Raw genomic sequence first — 21,712 nt, 5'->3', positions numbered from 1 at the left:
ACATCCTGATTGGGTTGTTGCAATGCAATCTGAGCTGGCTGAATTTGAATGAAACAAGGTTTGGAGATTAGTACCTAAACCTGATAATGTTTCTATTGTTAGACTTATATGGGTCTTTAAGAATAAAATTGACACATAAGGCAATATTGTTAGAAACAAAGCTAGGATAGCCGTAAAGGGTTATTCTCAACAAGAAGGTATTTGTTATAAGGAAATCTTTGCCCCTGTCGCAAGACTCGAGGTGGTATGAATTTTTCTGGCTTATGCTGCTCACAAGGATTTTGACGTTTACCAGATGGATGTAAAGTGTGCATTCATCAATGGTACTCTATAAGAAACGGTGTATGTCGAACAACCACCAGGTTTTGTTAATGATAAGTATTCTGGTAACTGTTATATCCTTGACACGAAGTTTATCAGTTCAAACAAGAACCTCGTGCCTGGTATGCAAGTCTTACTAATTTTTTTGAAAATCGCTAAATTTAAACAAGGATTAGTTGATCGTACTTTATTTAAAAAAAGTAGGGGATCATCTGATACTCATTTAAATTTATGTTGATGACATTATATTTCGTTCGACTGATCCTTCATTGTCTAAGAAATTTAAGGAGTTAATGAAGAGTAAATTCGAAATGAGCATGATGGGTAAGATAAATCACTTTTTGGGTTTAAATATTCGTCAAAGCAGGGAAGAAATTTTTATCAACCAAGAGAACTACACTCGAAACCTACATGAAAGATTTGGGATGTCAAATTGCATGAAAGTCAAAGTACCTATGGTTGTCGGCATGCGCTTAAGTCCTTTGTTGGATAAGCATGTTGTCGATCTCAAGACATATAGGAGCATGACAGATTTGCTTTTGTATTTAACTGCAAGTCGACCTGATATTATGTTTTCTGTATTTAATTGTGCCAGGTATCAATAGAAACCAAGAGAACCCCATCTTACTGCAGTGAAGAATATCTTTCGATACCTCCAGGTTACAAAAAGATTAGGATTGTGGTATCCGGCGAAAACATGATTCTTTATCCAAGCTTTTTTTGATGCGGATCTTGGGGATTGTCAATTGGATCGAAAGAGCACTATTGGAGGATGTTAATTACCGGACGGGAAAATAGTGAGTTGGCAATCGAAAAGGCAGACATGTGTTTCTATTTCGACAGCTGAGGCTAAATACATCATTTCTATTGCGTGCACATCTCAAGTGATCTGGATACAAGCCACTTGCATGACTATGTAATCAATATGAAGAAGATACCTTTGTCTTGTGATTCACAAAGCGCCATTTGCATTTGTCACAATCCAGTTCAACATTAAAAAACAAATCACATTGCTCTTTGTTACCACTTCATATAGAGTCATGTTGAAGATGGGAACATTGAAGTCCATTTTGTCAAAACCACAGATTAGCTTGCAGATATTTTCACAAGACCTTTGGATGAAAAATCATTTTTAAGGATTTTGCATGGATTAGGAACGATGGAAGCATGTTATGTTCCACATTCTACATAATTCTTCTTGAATTTCACATGGATATGTGTTTTACCTTACTTTTGATTGTTTTCAAGACTTTCGACTAGTAGGTATAACTTTCGAGTGTTTTTCCTAACTTCCGTTCATTGTTTCATTTTTGTTCAGAGGTTACTGTTCATGTTAAGCGTTCGACTGCCTTCCCATTCGACTTACTTCTGAATCATTCAGTGTGAGGTCAAAATTTGGCTATGGAGGAAGCCTTTCCACACAACAACTCATGTTTGGAGAATGACAAAAATTTCAAAGTCATGCTGGGAACAAAAAGATCTTGGTAACGTTTTCAATTTCTTATTTTTTTTTCTTTACAAAAAAACTAAAATCCAAAAAGATTTTCTTATTTTTGTTTTTGCTTTACAAAAATCCAAAATCCAAAAAGAATTTCTTATTTTTGTTTTTGTTTTACAAAAATAAAAAATCCAAAAAGATTTTATCATTTTTGTCTTTTCATTATTAAAAGAAAAAAACAAAAATACAAAAATATTTTTGTTATGTTTGTTTTTGTTGGAAATCTCATTGTAACAATATGTTGTACTTTCGCATGCCAAATGAGCACATTCAAAGGGAACATGTATGATTCGAAACTTTGTACGAGTTAAGTGTCCCTAGAAACATGCTGCAACATGTTGTCCTCAAGTCTTAAAGACACTTTGTGTTCAAAAGCCTTAATGAAACTCTCATCACGAAAGTTTCTTCCCAATGAGGATGTATTTACATTAATCACTGAGCTACCTTTCTCTTCTGACGACGAGTAAAGAGATTTCTGCTAGGTCCATATCTTTCGTAGAGGTACAATGCGTTCTTATAACCAATCTTTTTCAACAAAAATTTCTTTCACGATCACAGACTATGACACATACCCTAGACATCTGTGGTCGAAACCAACCAGGATATAGGTATGTCACAAATCTGTGTTAATGATCCTAAATCATTTTTCCGTAACGAAGGTGAAACCCAACAAACCTAAACTTAATGAATTGACGGTGAACATTTTTGTTCAAGATTTTAACGAAACAATTGTTTCAATGTACCATTTTCGATGTTCAAAAACTTATTTTCATTCGTATTGCGTGATATTAGTAAAATTTACTAATCCCAAGTCATTTTTTCCCAAAAATATCCATATTTTCAATTTTTTTATGAAATGATATTTCGTCTGAACATCTTTTTTGTAACCTTCGTTACTCAAAAATTTTCCAAACCTACTTGTTCTTGACTACACTGTCATCCAAGTATTTTAACATACTGATTCACACTTATGTTAAGTTGTGAACTTGTGTGAAAACAAAACCACCTTCGAACCTAAAGAGAAAGAGGCCCTTTGATACTCATTAATGAGTTTTCGATTATAATTCATGGGAAACCACACAAGCAATTCGTCATATCTCTTCATGTCGAATCATTAGATCTTTGCACGTGATCAAGTTGCTTTTATATCAAAGGATCTTTGATATCACAATCACGACATTTTTTGTACTTTGATTCTCTCTTATTCTTTGGCACACGAAACCACTGAAATCCTTGAGGTTTTGGGTTTTACCAACTTGAAAATTAGATTTCACAAAGTCTGGCAAATGATTTTGCTTATCCTTCCCATAAGTAAATGAGCCTAGCGTCCATACCGAAGGATGGTTCTCTCTTGATAATGAAAATTATGACGTTCTCTCTTAGTAACAAATCTTATGGCGGTTCCGATCCGGTTGGGAGAAGCGAAAGATCTCGTGGAAGTGACAGTTCAAAATTTTCACGGGAATTTACGAGAAAAGTGATCATCACTCTTACACATGGGAGTTTTTTTGGTGACGGTTAAATAACCAATATTCCTCGTGGCATTCTTTCGTTGGGAAACGTTTTGAATTCATAATTCAAGCCAGTTATATAAGGAAAACGTTCCTTCAAATTTCATGTTTATGCTATCTGAAAACTCTCAAGAACCCTAACTGTTCATCGCCGATTTTCTCTTTAAAATTATCTATGATTTTCTCAAATGGCTACTACACAACACAATGTCGATCATGTTACAACCAATAAAGATCAAATTTCACAACTAACGATGAAGATTTTGCACACAAATCTTCGTCTCATTCCGTCTCTCGATGTGTATCCGAATGAACTGCAGATCATCGTTCAAAATCTAAATAATTATGTTCTTTCATTTGCGCTAGTTGGATCATTTTCCATTCTGATGCAATGGTTATTTCTTGTTGCTTCAATGGCTATGATCAACAAGTCCACTAAAGTTGTTACTTTCCATATATCATCTTCCAAAACAAAGAAACTCACAAAGAAGCAGTTCACACAGATTTTGAAGTTACCTTCTTCAGGTAATATCTATGAAGTCTCAACTGATCAATTTATCTACATGTTTAATAAGAGAGGACATCAACCCACTCTTTTGAATATCAGTTCCTTTAAGAAGTCGAGTCTGCCCTGTGTTTGGAGTTTCCTGTTTGGAATTGTTTTAAGGTGTTTGACAGGGAGGAGTTTTGGACTTGATAAGTCCAAGCTTGAGGTTTATTCAGTCGTGGCTGGTATGTATTATGGTCTTAATTTCAACTATGCTTCGTTATTGTGTGAAGAATTTGGAACTTCTATTTTTCATTCAAAACTAGCGATTGGGGTGTCTAGTGTTAGGTTTTCGGGGTTGATTTTGAAGGAAATATACATTCAAGAAAATATTCTTGTTCCATCAGGTGTTGATGCTGTCGAGTGTCGTATGATGACTGTTCCAAAGATTGTAGTCGATGATGCTATAATATTTTTGGTGGTTGCTCGAATTCCTGATTTGATGCTCAATTTGGTGGATCCTAAAAATCGATTATTGTTGCAATATTTGGCTTCTATCGACTCTACTCCAACTGGTGTTCTTCCACCAAGGGATTCTCAAAATAAGGGGTAGAAGGACCATCAAAAGGATCTAAGGCTCATAAGACAAAGAAACAAGCATAAAAGCCAAAAGAAGTGGGGGCAGGAATTGGTTAAAGAAAAAATACCTATGAAGACTGGTAAAGGGGTACTCAAACGAACGAAGAAATCTGCTAAGAAAACTTCTGATTCTAACACCACGAAACCTACTCAAGAAAGTGAACCAGTTGTTAAAAAAGGTGGTGCAAAAAGAGTAAAGAAGCTCCAGTTTACTAGAGATGCACAAAAGGCGAATCTGATCCGATCTGATCCAGTTCAATGACATCGATCAGAATCCAGTTTCATCAACAATCCGATCCGGTTTCAAACTCGTTTTGACCGGTTTTGCCTTCCCCGAATCCGAATCGGTTTAATCTGATCCGATTTGGATCCGATCCGAAATCCGATTTGAAATTTACAAATTAAAAAAAAACATTTTTAGGACCTCATATATAACACAAAATGCAACATAGGTTCATTAAAATAGTTAAAACATACATCAAGTGTCGAAATAGAAAGAGTTTAGAAACTAGTTAACTAATAACAATAATAATAAAGTGCCGTTATAACATTTTGCAAAATAGAAAGAGTTTTTGTGGTCTTCCACTTCGTGTCGCCTTCAGTAAAATGTTCTTCAACCGCCACACAAATGGTTAGGGATCTTATCAATACCGTATTATTCATCTTCATCTTCGTCTTCATCGTCATCGTCTTCGTTTACTTCCGGAGGTGTTGATAAGCCTTGTTCATATTCTTCTTCCATTATCTCCGGTTCAACATTTTGTGGTAGTGAGCCTTCTAGTGATGCCAAGTGTTGTATAGGTTCCACCGAATCCAACTAATCCTTCAAGCAAACGCAAACCTCTACCACAATCGGGGTAAGATTCATCCTTAACTTTGATTAAAATCTACCACTAAAAGAAAAATCGGGTTCCGAAGCTACCGTGGAAGCTTGGACGGTTAGTAAATCGCGGGCCATGACGGAGAGAATTGGAAATTATGCTTCCTTTTCTCTCCACCAAGCCAAAAGATCCAAAATTTTAAATTGTGGTGTACTCATGAATTTTAAAAATGCCCATTTTTTAACGGTAAAAAAAATCCGGTTTTAAACTGATTTTGGATCCGGTTTTCGTCGAATCCGGTTTACGATCCGGGGGTCAATCCGATATTGTGTCCGAACTTTAAAATCGGTTTAATCCGAACCGGTTCGGTCAAAACCGGTTTTAACCAAATCCGATTTCCGGATCGGATCAGATCCTATGGCTCAATCCGGTTTTTATGTGCATCTTACAGTTTACCAGAAGAGGAGTTATACTCCTGTGAGGTTTTGAATCCTGGATCTCCAGCATCAAAGAAGTATCGAGCTTTAGATTCTTTTCATGCTTCACCACAAAATGATACCCCTGTCAAGTCGACTTTCGAGGAGACAATGATTCCTGATCTCACTGCAAACGTATCTAATACGGGGGAAAACATCGGTTCTGGTGTACAACAACCCATAAACATCCATGAGAAGGCGCAAATCAAACCATTCAGTGTCTCGAATACCAAGTCCGTTATGGAGGAGGTCGAAACTCCACACATTATTGTGTGTTGGAACCGGAAAGTGAACCTCTAGCAATCATAAGTCCAAACTTCAATTCCGAAGTCAGCCAGTGTTCCGAAGTGAAGAGTAGTCTGAAATCTGTCCGGACGTGGAGACTAGAAGATGAGAAGTTTAGAAGTGAAGGCATTCCGGAATGGATGTTTATGTCCGGAATGTTTGATTTAACATGTCATAGGACTTAGCTTTATTTGTCAAACATGGATATTTAGAGTGTCAGATGTGTAACTCTTTTATCCAGTCCTTTGATTGTAATTGGTTAGTACCATGTTTCTTGAACTCCTATTTATAGGAGCTTTCAAGGTTAAATAAAAAACAGATCATTTCTCACTCACTTTTAGTAATATCCAAGTTACTTCATCTTTTTGAATATTCTCTCAAACATTCTTCTTGTTATTCATTTATTATCTTTACTTTGATCTTTATTCTCATTCTTCATTTATGGCTTGATTATTTGTTGAATGCATTAACTCAGACTTGACTGGTCTATCCAGGCTTGACTAGAACATTTATTAGCAAGCAGACATTGATCTTAAGCATTCACTCAAGGTTTGAATTTTCAAACCTTGTCCTTGCGCATCAGATCTATTTGTTCTCACAATTGGTATCAGAGCTTGAGTGGTTGTCCTTTGAATCCATAACATCAGATTATAGTTGGTTTGAAATTACCTTGGTACTTCAACCATTTCTGTGTTAAGGATAAAATTTCTTCTATATGCCACTTTTTCTTGAAGATATCTTAACTTCAATGGCTGCTTCTAATCCTCAACAAATGATTTCAATGCAAATCGCAAATAGTGTGGGTGGCCCTACACGTGCCCCATTTCTAGTTGCGGAAGAATATGATGACTGGAAAGTTAGAATGGAAAGATTTTTACTAGCTAAAGAAAAAGGTGAAGAGATTTGGAGATCCGTCAAAGAAGGTACTCATGTTCCTGTAAGAACGGTAGTGAGAGATGCTGCTGCTCAGCTTATGCGTGAAGATGAAACTCGTCCAGCTCCTCTAATTGCAAATGATATTGAGAAGTTGCATGCTGATCAAGTTGCTTTCTCAGAAATGGTGTTTGGTGTTGCTCCTTCACTTTTTGAGCACATTAAATTGTGCAAATCAGCAAAAGAGATTTGGGACACTCTTCAAGACCTGATTGAAGGTTCGGAAAATATGAAAGACAAGCGTCTCACCTCAGTTGTCAATGATTTTGACACCTTCACTACCACTCCTGGTGAATCAGTAGCCTCAGCTTCTAACCGTTATCGAATCGTAGTCAACAACATGACTGCTCATGGGATTGTTCGAACTCCCTTGGAGTATAATCTCAAATTCATAAACAGTCTCGGTAAAGGATGGGGAAATGTGAAATCTTGTCTCCAAAGTAATGGTTCTTTGAAAAAGTTCAAGCTTTATCAACTTTTTGATGAACTTCAAGGACATGAATCCAATGTTGCTCAGACCATAAGGGAACTCTCCGGAGGTCCTCTTCCTCTTGTCAGTTACTTTGAACCAACCCTTCCGAACACATCCACCTCGGACCTATTCAAACCAGTTATTCCATCTGTTCAATCCTCCTTACTTATCTTACCCACACCAAACTATCCAGTTGATGATTCCGAATCCATGGACTCTAAACTCTGTTTCCAACAGGAGTTTGCTCTCCTCTCCATGAAATACAAACGTCCTTTTAATCCCTCCTACAAACCATACCAAAATCGGTTCCATGCTCCTCACCAAAACAATCCTCAAACATACTCAGCTCCGGAACGACAACCAACTCCAGAAAATCTTCCCTCATACAAACCGAACATCTCAAAACCATACTCTACCTCGGAACCACAGTAGAATCCAAAATCCGACAAACCAAAAATTGTGTGTCACAAGTGTGGACATGCAAATCACTTTGCAAAAGATTGCTTGGCTGAAGCTCCACAAAAACCAAAGATCAAGGACTCTGCATACTATGCCTGAAGAGCTCAAGAAATGGCTGAAAGTGAAAAAGCTTTCGTAACAACTATATCAAGGTATGTTGAAGGATATTGGTCATCCGGAGATGATGATGACGTGGTAACTGGAAGAAACATGTGCTTGATGGCAAGACAATCTGTTGAATGTGATGAAGGCTATTGGTCCTCCGGTTCTGAAGATGAAGATGATGTTGCTGAACCACACTACTGCTATATGGCCACCAATGATCCACCCGGTCGAAGCATCGTTCAGCAGGTAAAATCTATGATTACTGATAATAATTTTGATCTATCACTTTGTGAACCTTATCTGACCCAGATCCAAATAGATATGAGAACCATTTATAAAGCCTATGAGTCTGCCATAGAAGCAGTGAGAAGAAGGAGTGTGAACTAAATCGTCTTAGGTTGCGTTTTGAGGATAAAAAATTGAAAATCGATTCTTTAGAGCATGAGCTTGTAATGTCTAAAGATGAATGTATCATTTTGAAAGACAAATGTGAAATTACCTATTCTGAAAGAAATATCTTGATTTCTGATAACAAACGTCTCAATGCTAAGATAGATGCCTTGCATAATTCAATTGACATACTTGAATCTAATCTTCAGATGACTCATAATTTTTGTCATCCATGGTCTAAAGCACCTGGTCTCGGAAGCGAGTTTCCAAAACCAATTGCTCGTCCCTTGAAGGAATTGCAAAATTTGACATTCATGGGAGAGGTTCTGAACATCAAACATTCGGACACCCTCGTTTATCCCTTGTCACCTCTTCATGAGACCACATACCACTTTGCGTCCATAATCCCTGAGTTTCAACCAACTGTTGTCATATGTCCCGATTCCACGCCTCTTCCGCCTCTGATAAACCTTGACTAGAATCGGACCACGAAATTTCATGACAGTGTTTCAAATTGCGTAGATTACGTTCCTAAGCTTAATCCTCCTGACAACTATGTTGTTGAAGAAATCATTCCAGTGACAACTGAAACTGTTTCCTCTGAGTTCGTATGGGCATCCTTAGATGATAAAGTTGAAATTTCAAGTTGTGTCTCCTCAGATTCCTGTGAATCAGACTCCTTGGTAATTTCAAAAACAAGTTTGGTTCCCATTGATCCCAAGTTTAGCAATCCGTCTGCATGGAAAACTTCAAAATTCTCGTCTCATCCCAAAAGAAAACCAATGTTGAATAGAAAGGATATAGTAGATTCCAAAGTGGAGGCTCGAAATGTTGATAAAAAGGAAGTTAAGACTAGACAAAATTCCAGGTTCCTTGAGAACTCCAAATAGAGTGTATCTCGGAATCCTCATTCATCGGCCCATAGTCAAAACTCCTTCACAACCACTAATATCCTCAAGAGACCTTCTGATTCTCTTAGTCCTGTAGAACCCAAGAAAGTAGTCAGTACCACTCAGCTTAAATCTCATGTGAACACCATGACTGTCCAAAACACCTCTCCTCGGACTGTTTCATCTGTTTTCATTGCTAAATCTGATGGCACAATTTTTAAACCCAAGCTTCGAAAACAAATGTGTCATCAAGCAAATCAAAAATTGCTGAGAAAATAATTTTTTCAAAATCTTCAAAAAGGAATCTTTTATGGAAAGTCAAATCTGACATTAATGAAACAATAGTTCCGGAAGTTACAAATGTTTCCACCTCTCCTGAATTCAAGAAAAATGTTCCTAATCCTCAATTCATTGAATATGACTACATGATAGATGAAAAGACATTAGCCTTTTGTCTGTTTCTTGCTCCGAAGCACAAAGTGCCTACAAAATTAGTGAGTGATGGAGTTTTTAGGCTCCGAGTTAGATCTAGGGACATAGGCACGGGCTTTGGACTTAGATTGTGACTTCGGAACAACTTTGTGTTTCTTAGGAGTACTCATTGAGTTCTTAGGAAACAGACAAAAGGCTAATGTCTTTTCATCTATCCAGTAGTCATATTCAATGATTTGAGGATTAGGAACATTTTTTTTGAATTCAAGAGTGGTGGAAACAGATATGAGCACCATTTATAAAGCCTATGAGCCTGCCATAGAAGCCAGTGAGAAGAAGGAGTGTGAACTAAATCGTCTTAGGTTGCGTTTTGAGGATAAGAAAATGAAAATCGATTCTTTAGAGCATGAGCTTGTAATGTCTAAAGATGAATGTATCATTTTGAAAGACAAATGTGAAATTACCTATTCTGAAAGAAATATCTTGATTTCTGATAACCAACGTCTCAATGCTAAGATAGATGCCTTGCATAATTCAATTGACATACTTGAATCTAATCTTCAGATGACTCATAATTTTTGTCATCCATGGTCTAAAGCACCTGGTCTCGGAAGCGAGTTTCCAAAACCAATTGCTCGTCCCTTGAAGGAATTGCAAAATTTGACATTCATGGGAGAGGTTCTGAACATCAAACATTCGGACACCCTCGTTTATCCCTTGTCACCTCTTCATGAGACCACATACCACTTTGCGTCCATAATCCCTGAGTTTCAACCAATTGTTGTCATATGTCCCGATTCCACGCCTCTTCCGCCTTTGATAAACCTTGACTAGAATCGGACCACAGAATTTCATCACAGTGCTTAAAATTACGTAGATTACGTTCCTAAGCTTAATCCTCCTGGCAACTATGTTGTTGAAGAAATCATTCCAGTGACAACTGAAATTGTTGCCTTTGAGTTTGTATGGGCATCCTTGGATGATAAAGTTGAAATTTCAAGGTGTGTCTCCTCTGATTCCTGTGAATCAGACTCCTTGGTAATTTCAAAAACAAGTTTGGTTCCCATTGATCCCAAGTTCAGCAATCCGTCTGCATGGAAAACTTCAAAATTCTCGTCTCATCCCAAAAGAAAACCAATATTGAATAGAAAGGATATAGTAGATTCCAAAGTGGAGGCTCGAAATGCTTATAAAAAGGAAGTTAAGACTAGACAAAATTCCAGGTTCCTTGAGAACTCCAAAAAGAATGTCTCTCCGAATCCTCATTCATCAACCCATAGTCAAAACTCCTTCACACCCACTACGATCCTCAAGAGACCTTCTGATTCTCTTAGTCCTGTAGAACCCAAGAAAGTAGTCAGTACCACTCAGCTTAAATCTCGTGTGAACACCATGACTGTCCAAAACACCTCTCCTCGGACTGTTTCATCTGTTTTCATTGCTAAATCTGATGGCACAATTTTTAAACCCAAGCTTCGAAAACAAATGTGTCATCAAGCAAATCAAAAATTGCTGAGAAAATAATTTTTTCAAAATCTTCAAAAAGGAATCTTTTATGGAAAGTCAAATCTCACATTAATGAAACAATAGTTCCGGAAGTTACAAATGTTTCCACCACTCCTGAATTCAAGAAAAATGTTCCTAATCCTCAAGTCATTGAATATGACTACAGGATAGATGAAAAGACATTAGCCTTTTGTCTGTTTCTTGCTCCGAATCACAAAGTGCCTACAAAATTAGTGAGTGATGGAGTTTTTAGGCTCCGAGTTAGATCTAGGGACATAGGCACGGGCTTTGGACTTGGATTGTGACTTCGGAACAACTTTGTGTTTCTTAGGAGTACTCATTGAGTTCTTAGGAAACAGACAAAAGGCTAATGTTTTTTCATCTATCCAGTAGTCATATTCAATGATTTGAGGATTAGGAACATTTTTGTTGAATTCAAGAGTGGTGGAAACAGATATGAGCACCATTTATAAAGCCTGTGAGCCTGCCATAGAAGCCAGTGAGAAGAAGGAGTGTGAACTAAATCGTCTTAGGTTGCGTTTTGAGGATAAAAAATTGAAAATCGATTCTTTAGAGCATGAGCTTGTAATGTCTAAAGATGAATGTATCATTTTGAAAGACAAATGTGAAATTACCTATTCTGAAAGAAATATCTTGATTTCTGATAACAAACGTCTCAATGCTAAGATAGATGCCTTGCATAATTCAATTGACATACTTGAATCTAATCTTCAGATGACTCATAATTTTTGTCATCCATGGTCTAAAGCACCTGGTCTCGGAAGCGAGTTTCCAAAACCAATTGCTCGTCCCTTGAAGGAATTGCAAAATTTGACATTCATGGGAGAGGTTCTGAACATCAAACATTCGGACACCCTCGTTTATCCCTTGTCACCTCTTCATGAGACCACATACCACTTTGCGTCCATAATCCCTGAGTTTCAACCAACTGTTGTCATATGTCCCGATTCCACGCCTCTTCCGCCTCTGATAAACCTTGACTAGAATCGGACCACGAAATTTCATGACAGTGTTTCAAATTGCATAGATTACGTTCCTAAGCTTAATCCTCCTGACAACTATGTTGTTGAAGAAATCATTCCAGTGACAACTGAAACTGTTTCCTCTGAGTTCGTATGGGCATCCTTAGATGATAAAGTTGAAATTTCAAGTTGTGTCTCCTCAGATTCCTGTGAATCAGACTCCTTGGTAATTTCAAAAACAAGTTTGGTTCCCATTGATCCCAAGTTTAGCAATCCGTCTGCATGGAAAACTTCAAAATTCTCGTCTCATCCCAAAAGAAAACCAATGTTGAATAGAAAGGATATAGTAGATTCCAAAGTGGAGGCTCGAAATGTTGATAAAAAGGAAGTTAAGACTAGACAAAATTCCAGGTTCCTTGAGAACTCCAAATAGAGTGTATCTCGGAATCCTCATTCATCGGCCCATAGTCAAAACTCCTTCACAACCACTAATATCCTCAAGAGACCTTCTGATTCTCTTAGTCCTGTAGAACCCAAGAAAGTAGTCAGTACCACTCAGCTTAAATCTCATGTGAACACCATGACTGTCCAAAACACCTCTCCTCGGACTGTTTCATCTGTTTTCATTGCTAAATCTGATGGCACAATTTTTAAACCCAAGCTTCGAAAACAAATGTGTCATCAAGCAAATCAAAAATTGCTGAGAAAATAATTTTTTCAAAATCTTCAAAAAGGAATCTTTTATGGAAAGTCAAATATGACATTAATGAAACAATAGTTCCGGAAGTTACAAATGTTTCCACCACTCCTGAATTCAAGAAAAATGTTCCTAATCCTCAAGTCATTGAATATGACTACAGGATAGATGAAAAGACATTAGCCTTTTGTCTGTTTCTTGCTCCGAATCACAAAGTGCCTACAAAATTAGTGAGTGATGGAGTTTTTAGGCTCCGAGTTAGATCTAGGGACATAGGCACGGGCTTTGGACTTGGATTGTGACTTCGGAACAACTTTGTGTTTCTTAGGAGTACTCATTGAGTTCTTAGGAAACAGACAAAAGGCTAATGTCTTTTCATCTATCCAGTAGTCATATTCAATGATTTGAGGATTAGGAACATTTTTGTTGAATTCAAGAGTGGTGGAAACAGATATGAGCACCATTTATAAAGCCTGTGAGCCTGCCATAGAAGCCAGTGAGAAGAAGGAGTGTGAACTAAATCGTCTTAGGTTGCGTTTTGAGGATAAAAAATTGAAAATCGATTCTTTAGAGCATGAGCTTGTAATGTCTAAAGATGAATGTATCATTTTGAAAGACAAATGTGAAATTACCTATTCTGAAAGAAATATCTTGATTTCTGATAACAAACGTCTCAATGCTAAGATAGATGCCTTGCATAATTCAATTGACATACTTGAATCTAATCTTCAGATGACTCATAATTTTTGTCATCCATGGTCTAAAGCACCTGGTCTCGGAAGCGAGTTTCCAAAACCAATTGCTCGTCCCTTGAAGGAATTGCAAAATTTGACATTCATGGGAGAGGTTCTGAACATCAAACATTCGGACACCCTCGTTTATCCCTTGTCACCTCTTCATGAGACCACATACCACTTTGCGTCCATAATCCCTGAGTTTCAACCAACTGTTGTCATATGTCCCGATTCCACGCCTCTTCCGCCTCTGATAAACCTTGACTAGAATCGGACCACGAAATTTCATGACAGTGTTTCAAATTGCGTAGATTACGTTCCTAAGCTTAATCCTCCTGACAACTATGTTGTTGAAGAAATCATTCCAGTGACAACTGAAACTGTTTCCTCTGAGTTCGTATGGGCATCCTTAGATGATAAAGTTGAAATTTCAAGTTGTGTCTCCTCAGATTCCTGTGAATCAGACTCCTTGGTAATTTCAAAAACAAGTTTGGTTCCCATTGATCCCAAGTTTAGCAATCCGTCTGCATGGAAAACTTCAAAATTCTCGTCTCATCCCAAAAGAAAACCAATGTTGAATAGAAAGGATATAGTAGATTCCAAAGTGGAGGCTCGAAATGTTGATAAAAAGGAAGTTAAGACTAGACAAAATTCCAGGTTCCTTGAGAACTCCAAATAGAGTGTATCTCGGAATCCTCATTCATCGGCCCATAGTCAAAACTCCTTCACAACCACTAATATCCTCAAGAGACCTTCTGATTCTCTTAGTCCTGTAGAACCCAAGAAAGTAGTCAGTACCACTCAGCTTAAATCTCATGTGAACACCATGACTGTCCAAAACACCTCTCCTCGGACTGTTTCATCTGTTTTCATTGCTAAATCTGATGGCACAATTTTTAAACCCAAGCTTCGAAAACAAATGTGTCATCAAGCAAATCAAAAATTGCTGAGAAAATAATTTTTTCAAAATCTTCAAAAAGGAATCTTTTATGGAAAGTCAAATATGACATTAATGAAACAATAGTTCCGGAAGTTACAAATGTTTCCACCACTCCTGAATTCAAGAAAAATGTTCCTAATCCTCAAGTCATTGAATATGACTACAGGATAGATGAAAAGACATTAGCCTTTTGTCTGTTTCTTGCTCCGAATCACAAAGTGCCTACAAAATTAGTGAGTGATGGAGTTTTTAGGCTCCGAGTTAGATCTAGGGACATAGGCACGGGCTTTGGACTTGGATTGTGACTTCGGAACAACTTTGTGTTTCTTAGGAGTACTCATTGAGTTCTTAGGAAACAGACAAAAGGCTAATGTCTTTTCATCTATCCAGTAGTCATATTCAATGATTTGAGGATTAGGAACATTTTTTTTGAATTCAAGAGTGGTGGAAACAGATATGAGCACCATTTATAAAGCCTATGAGTCTGCCATAGAAGCCAGTGAGAAGAAGGAGTGGGAACTAAATCGTCTTAGGTTGCGTTTTGAGGATAAAAAATTGAAAATCGATTCTTTAGAGCATGAGCTTGTAATGTCTAAAGATGAATGTATCATTTTGAAAGACAAATGTGAAATTACCTATTCTGAAAGAAATATCTTGATTTCTGATAACAAACGTCTCAATGCTAAGATAGATGCCTTGCATAATTCAATTGACATACTTGAATCTAATCTTCAGATGACTCATAATTTTTGTCATCCATGGTCTAAAGCACCTGGTCTCGGAAGCGAGTTTCCAAAACCAATTGCTCGTCCCTTGAAGGAATTGCAAAATTTGACATTCATGGGAGAGGTTCTGAACATCAAACATTCGGACATCCTCGTTTATCCCTTGTCACCTCTTCATGAGACCACATACCACTTTGCGTCCATAATCCCTGAGTTTCAACCAACTGTTGTCATATGTCCCGATTCCACGCCTCTTCCGCCTCTGATAAACCTTGACTAGAATCGGACCATGGAATTTCATCACGGTGCTTCAAATTACGTAGATTACGTTCCTAAGCTTAATCCTCTTGGCAACTATGTTGTTGAAGAAATCATTCCAGTGACAACTGAAATTGTTGCCTTTGAGTTTGTATGGGCATCCTTGGATGATAAAGTTGAAATTTCAAGCTGTGTGTCCTCTGATTCCTATGAATTAGACTCCTTGGTAATTTCAAAAACAAGTTTGGTTCCCATTGATCCCAAGTTCAGCAATCCGTCTGCATGGAAAACTTCAAAATTCTCGTCTCATCCCAAAAGAAAACCAATGTTGAATAGAAAGGATATAGTAGATTCCAAAGTGGAGGCTCGAAATGCTTATAAAAAGGAAGTTAAGACTAGACAAAATACCAGGTTCCTTGAGAACTCCAAAAAGAGTGTATCTCGGAATCCTCATTCATCAACCCATAGTCAAAACTCCTTCACACCCACTAAGATCCTCAAGAGACCTTCTGATTCTCTTAGTCCTGTAGAACCCAAGAAAGTAGTCAGTACCACTCATCCTAAATCTCGTGTGAACACCATGACTGTCCAAAACACCTCTCCTCAGACTGTTTCATCTGTTTTCATTGCTAAATCTGATGGCACAATTTTTAAACCCAAGCTTTCGAAAACAAATGTGTCATCAAGCAAATCCAAAATTGTTGAGAAAACAAATTTTTCAAAATCTTCAAAAAGGAATATTTTATGGAAAGTCAAATCTCACATTAATGAAACAACAGTTCTGGAAGTTACAAATGTTTCCACCACTCCTGAATTCAAGAAAAATGTTCCTAATCCTCAAGTCATTGAATATTACTACTGGATAGATGAAAAGACATTAGCATGTTGTCTGTTTCTTGCTCCGAACCACAAAGTACCTGCAAAACTAGTGAGTGATGGAGTTTTTAGGTTCCGAGTTAGATCTAGTGTCGTGCATATGTCCCTAGATCTATCTCGGAGCCTAAAAACTCCATCACTCACTAATTTTGTAGGCACTTTGTGCTTCGGAGCAAGAAACAATATGATATATTGATAGTGCTTGCTCCATGCACATGACGGGGCAGAAAGACTTTCTGCGGGATTTCAAGCTTTCTCCAAATGTTGGTTACGTGACATATGGAAACAACTCCAACTCTCAAATTCGTGGTTATGGAATTCTCACCAATGGAAATTTCTCTATCTCAAATGTGGCTTATGTAGCTTATCTGAAACATAATTTGATAAGTGTAGCCCAGCTCACTGATTCAAATCGACGTGTTGAATTTTGCAAGAAGCACAACTATGTAATGACTGAAGACTGAAAAGAATGTTTAATCAAGTCCAAGCTCAACAAGAACATGTACTCACTCGACATCAACATGATTATTGACATCAACATGTACCCATTCTCCAAAGCCATTCCTGACGTCAGTTGGTTATGGCACCAAAGGCTTGCTCATTTGAACTTTCGGTACATGATATCGTATCTGGTGAAATGGTGAGAGTTTTACCTCTTCTCAAATTCGAAAATGATCATTTATGTGCTGCATGTGAGTGTGGAAAGCAATCAAAGAAGGGTCATCCTATTATAATCGAAAAATCAATCTCGGAACCATTGGAGCTCCTGCACATTGATCTTTGTGGACCATCCACTGTAGAAATTCTTCATCATAAGAAATACATTCTTGTGATTGTTGACGACTTTACAAGGTTCACTTAGGTTTTCTTCCTTAGACTAAAGTCCGAAACAGCCTCTGAACTCATCAACTTCATTAAAGGAATTGAAGTCCTCATCAAACTTCTTGTTAGGCGTATACGAAGTGATAATGGTTCTGAGTTCACCAATGGAACCATTGAGAAATTCCTCATCGAGAAAGGAATTGACCACAACTTCTCAGCACCGTACACTCCACAACAGAACGGTGTAGTTGAAAGACGCAATAGAACTCTTGTTGAAGCTTCTCGTTCCATGCTTAACTTCACAAATCTACCACTCTATCTCTGGGATGAAGCCGTATCAACTGCGTGCTTCACTCAAAATCGGAGTATCATCAATGGACGTCTCAGCATGACTCCATATGAAGCTATGAATGGTCAGAAGCCAATGATCTCATTCCTTCACGTTTTCAGATGCAGGTGCTTCATCAAGAAAAACTGTGATCAGCATACCAAGTTCCAACCTAAAGCTGATGAAGCCATCTTCCTCGGTTACTCCTCTAAATCAAAGGCTTACAGAGTTCTTAATCGAAGAACTCGTGTGTTGGAAGAAAGCTTTGATATTACATTCGATGATAATTTCGTTCGGAATTCTGGCCCAACTCATGTTACAACTCACATTATGGAGTCCGATGCTCCAACGCCAGGATGTTCGAACCAGCAAACCATCCTTGAAGTCGACTTTGAAACTCTCTTTGGACTTTCCAAAATTGCCATTGATTCGGAATCTCGATCAAGGAAAATTTCAACTTCGGAAGATCCTGTTTCTCAACCTGTTTCTGGTCCTCTTCCCTCTCTTTGTCCATTTGATTCCGAACCGTTTCAACCTTCTCAGGTTGAGGGGCAGATTGATGAACCCTCTCATGAATCAAATGTGGATGATTTCCAAGATGCAGCTGCTGATTTTGACGACTCCAATCGTATCAACATTGACGATAACGAAATTTTTTTGAGTTCCATTCTGATGATGATGTCAACCTCTCTGGTTCAGAAGTTCAGGGGGAGCATCACCCTCAGGTTCAAACCATTCAGGGGGAGCAACTCAATTCTACTGTAGTTGTTGGATCGTCTGCCGCTCAAGAACTTCCAAGGTTACACATTTGGACAAAGGATCATCCTCCGAACCAAGTTATCGGAAACCCTAATGTTGGTGTACAAACTCGTTCTGCTGCAAGTATTCAAAACGAATGTCATTTTTCGGAATTTACCTCCATAGTTGAACCCAAATCCATCAAGGAAGCATTAGAGCATGCTGACTGGATTACAGCCATGCAAGAAGAATTGGCAGAATTCGATTGAAATGAAGTATGGACTCTCGTGCCTCCTCCTTGGAATCATCCCATTGTCGGTACGAGATGGATATTTCGCAACAAGCTAGATGAGGCATAAGTTATTATTCAAAATAAAGCTAGATTGGTGGCAAAAGGATTTACACAAATTGAAGGGTCGACTACGATGAGACCTTTGCTCCTGTTGCTCGTATTGAAGCCACCAAAATCTTTCTTGCTTATGTTGCTCACAAAGGCTTCAAAGTTTACCAAATGGATGTTAAGAGTGCTTTTCTTAACGGTGAACTTGACACTGAAGTATATCTTCAACAGCCCTTCGGTTTTGTTAACCTCTCTTTTCCGAACTACTGTTACAAACTCCGGAAGGCAATCTATGGCCTCAAGCAAGCTCCTCGCGCATGGTACGAGACCCTCACTGACTTTCTCAAGCGCTCCGGTTTCCAAAGAGGTGTTCTAGATCCTACGTTGTTCTGAAGATCGAATGGAAAGCATCTAATGCTGGTTCAAATCTATGTGGATGACATCATTTTTGGATCTATGGATTCATCTATGGTTGTTGACTTTGCTAAACTAATGATCAACCGATTCCAAATGAGCATGAATCGGGAGTTAAGCTTCTTTCTTGGTCTCCAAGTCAAACAGACTAATAGAGGAATTTTCATTCACCAAGAGAAGTACATTTCGGAACTCCTCAAAAAGTACTCAATGGACACCTGTGCCTCAGCCAAGGTACCAATGGGTTTCAGACACAAGATCTTTGCCGGCCCTTCAGGTGTAGCAGTTGATGAAAAGAAGTACAGAGGAATGATTGGATCCTTGCTCTATCTCACAGCAAGTCGTCCGGATATCACGTTTTCCACATGTTTGTGTGCCAGATTTCAAGTCAACCCAAAGATGTCTCATCTCTTGGCTGTGAAACAAATTTCCGATACCTCAAAGGTACAAAGAGTCTTGGAATCTGGTACCCAGCAAACGATAGCTTCCTACTTCAATCATATTCAGATTCAAACTATGGTGGTCTTCAACTTGAGAGAAAAAGCACATCAGGTGGCTGTCAATTCTTAGGTGGTCGTTTGGTTAGCTGGTCATCCAAGAAACAGAACTGCATTGCACTCTCTACAGTCGAAGCTGAATACATTGCTGCTGCCAGCTGTACCTCTCAAGTTCTATGGATGAAATCTCAACTTTTGGATTATGGTTACCGTTTTCAACGCATTCCTATTTATTGTGATTCTCAAAGTGCCATTGCGATTTCTCACAATCCAATTCAGCACTCCATGACGAAGCACATTGACATACGGTACCATTTCATAAAAGATCATGTTTTAAATGGTAACATTGAACTCATTTTTGTTCCATCTGACGATAAGATTGCTGATGTCTTTACTAAGGCATTAGACGAAACCAAATTCAATTTTTTTCTGAACAATATGGGCATGATGATGCCAGATCCTCAGTTCTTTCAAGAGACTTGCTCTCTTTGATGGAAGTATTCAGAAGAAAATTGGTTCCTATCTCAAAAGAACTTTTCATCTCGGAACTACTTTCTCTCAGAATACATAGGATCATTTTACTTGTCATTATTTCTAACCATCACTTGAGTTTTTAGCTGTACAGTTCTTCCTGATTATTTGTTGTTCAAAGTCCACATAATCATAGTGATCAAATTTTCATCTCAGAATTCACTTCATAAGGTCATCCTGGAATTCCACTACAGAAAGGTATTCTTCTCCTTACTCAGAAACTCGTTCAAACCATGCTCCGGAACTTTTGGCTCCGGAACATCAAAATGCCCTTTCGGAATTTTCAAATCTTGTTCCATAATGTCTTTCAAATCCCTTCCGGAAATTCTTTAAAAACCATCATTTCGGAATTTTGGTCCGGAATCATAAACTTTTTTAACTCCGGAATTGCAATCAATTTTTTACTCCGGAATCGACAACTTTTTTTACTCTGGAACTTTAAACTCTCTCCGGATTAATTCCTATTCCGGACCTTTTTCAAAAGACCATGTTCCAGAACTCAACTCTTTATCCTCCTGATCTTACACTGTCCGGAATCGATCATCCAGAATACCAAAGGTTTATAAGGCGAAACGTTTTTACAACGGTTACTTTGTGAGGATCCTTATCCAATCTTCCTTGATTTTCGTGTCACGACTGCACGTCTCCAAAAGCAACCATCTAATCGCCGTTTGGGTTTTCTATTTCTAGCTACAAACCAACCCTACCTTTCCCTTCCCAAGTCAATTCACCCCCAAAAGCGGTTATTCATTTAATGCAACCTGGTTGAAATTCGGACCCTTATCATTACCATCCTTAACCAGACCCGTTTCCCTTACCTATATATACCCATCAAAATCCCCTTTTACCTCTTTACGCGCTCAAACCCTTAAAACCTTCAAATTCTCTCTGTGTTCATCATGTTCTTCAAGCATTCAACCCTCTGCAACAATGGCTTCCCAATCTTCTTCACAGAAAAACGCACCAACAGCCTCCACTCCCAAGAAATCGATTGCCAAGAAGAAACCCTCCAAGGGATCATCATCATCGACATCGCCTGAACCTTCTCTCAGGGATACAACCCAGTTGTTTTCTCTAAACCCTATGGATTACGATGAATCCATCAGAGTCATGATCGAGTTCATAGCACACCATCCCATCTCTATCCCTCTCACAAAAGTCCCTAAACCACCTCTCCCAATTCATCATCTTCACAGAGCCTTCATAAGAATCAAAAACGAAGACGGTGTGTTGGAAACGAAAATCATTGGCGACATAATAGTGTCCATCCACAAATCCAGATTCCTTAAGGCGATCGATGTAAAAGAAAACCCCAGGTTTTTAAAAGTTCAAGAACCCACTGCAGAAGATTTCCAATTGTTCTTGATCCATATTGGGTACAACCAAGATTACAAGGCAAAGGACTTCAAGAAATCAGCCGTTTCCGGACTGTGTGTAACACTAGTCAAAATAGGTCAATAGACAATCACATGTGATTATGCCAATCATGTAATGTGATTTTGTTAAACTAGTAATGTGATAAGAGTGTTATGTAGTTCATGATAAATTATAATACAAATATGAACCTTCTTTATGATACAACTCAAAGTATACGTCCATACGAT

The sequence above is a fragment of the Lactuca virosa genome, chromosome 8, assembly GCF_052849685.1.
Source record: "Lactuca virosa cultivar CGN04683 chromosome 8, Lactuca_virosa_CGN04683_v6, whole genome shotgun sequence".
NCBI lineage: Eukaryota > Viridiplantae > Streptophyta > Magnoliopsida > Asterales > Asteraceae > Lactuca > Lactuca virosa.
The sequence above is the reverse complement of the archived record's forward strand: the minus strand, read 5'-3'. Positions refer to the sequence as shown.